We start from the raw sequence: 1,889 nt of genomic DNA, 5'->3' as shown, positions 1-1,889 counted from the left end.
AGCTACGAGTGGGAGCACAGAAGTAGAAGAGGAGGAGGAGGAGGAGGGCCAATGTAAAAACTTTTATTGCTAATAAATCAATAAATCTATTAACCTGCAATAGCACATCTTCCTTCTAAACTTGTGTTGAACCCTATCAGGAAGTTTCCTCAATGCACTCCATGTCATGAAATGATTGTCTAGATATTGGTCAAACCAATTTGATGGATTTTTAAATGAACATTACAAGGAATACAACAAGTACTCCTCCTCTATATTGCATTGGCTATTTGTAGGAAGATTTGTGAATGGAACAAGGATTTTCAACCTCTCATCCCTTTTATACTTGAAATTTAACCTTCATTTTTTGTCCTACCATTGCTAATGGATTTGCCCATGGAGTTACTAGTGGAATCTTGATTCAATCTTCCATTCTTGTAGAATATACTATTGAACATGGATCTCTCTCATACCTTTAATGGAGTAAATTCTATTTTAGGATTGCCATTGAGGTTGTTGATGCAAAGAGTTTGTGTAAGCGAAGTAAGCACCTTCTGCTCCTTTGGATCGATACCTTCAAAGTCTAGGATAGGGTTAAGTGGCACTATGGCTAGCTATGTTCCTCTTTTCCACATTTTCGTCTTTCCATGTTTCTGTTTTTAGTTCCCAGCAAGATGGATCTATTACAGGAGGAACTGTGGGAAGGCCTTCAATATTATCATGAAGAGGCAATATTAGCAAATTGTTGATTAGAAACAACTTGTTAACAATGTTGGGAATGATCCTCGTAGAAATCATTATCTTGCTCATCAACAACATTGATATTAGAATATATCAAAGAATAGTATCAAAGGAAGCATCAGCGATATGAGGATCTTTTTGGTATACCAGCAAAAGCTAGATCCATTCATTGATAGAAGCAATATTCAAAGTAGAAGGACCATTTGTTGTTGTAGCTTTTCCTCAAATTCTTTGAGTTTGGGATGAAATCAAGGACCAAGGCAGCAAGCAAGAATAGTTTGAATTCCAATAGCTAGGGAAGGAGCAATTGCCTCATCAAAACCAAGTCTAGTGAGACTAGATATCCATCCCACCTAAAAGGAAAAAAATGTAATAATTTCAAAGGAGCGGCAGCTAGCTCATCCAAGAGCTAGCAAGGTTTTGGGGGTGTGTGTGTTTAAAATTATAGGTCATGACAACACATCCCAACTGAACCAATAGAAAAACTAACAGAAAGAAAAGAACCAATTTTTTCATATAGAATTTTTAGATCACAAATACAAATACGTAATTATCATGTCATTAATCCTATGATAAATCCATTGCTTTGCTACCATTTTGTATCGGGTTGCACTTTATTTGTCACCATTCCAAACAAGTAAAATTAGCAAATTAATGCTTGAGAGGGAAAGACAGGTAATGCCTGTATTACCCGGCCTTCTTATCGACTTAAACAAAAATTGAAGCAAAACCAACTAGATCTAGAAGTGAATCATGCCTAGAGAATAGATTCTAGAGTAAGAGTGACACATGTAGTTACCACTCAAGGCTTTCTTATAACCAAATATTAGTTATAATGATTACCATCTACCACATGACAAAAATAATCTCTGCCTGCAAGACTATACTAGATTAGACTAGAGTCACAAGGAGCATCTAATAATGGCCTTCTATATGCTATGATTTATCATGTCTCGAGAGTGAATAAAAATATGTCTTATGTGAACAAAATTCCCCGATTAAAAGTGACACAAGCTATCACTGCTCAAAGCATCTCTAGAATAAAATGCTAGGTGTTATGGTAAATACTTTTGCATCTAAAATCTGACAATTTCTCCTTATGCTTGTAAGACCATACTAGAGCAAACTTGAGTTACAGGGCCCATCTAATAATATCCTACCATATGCTA

This window comes from Dipteris shenzhenensis, chromosome 24 (genome assembly GCF_047967505.1).
Source record: "Dipteris shenzhenensis isolate YYH24624 ecotype China chromosome 24, Dip_SZ_1.0, whole genome shotgun sequence".
Taxonomy (NCBI): domain Eukaryota; kingdom Viridiplantae; phylum Streptophyta; class Polypodiopsida; order Gleicheniales; family Dipteridaceae; genus Dipteris; species Dipteris shenzhenensis.
Note: the sequence above shows the minus strand (reverse complement) of the source record.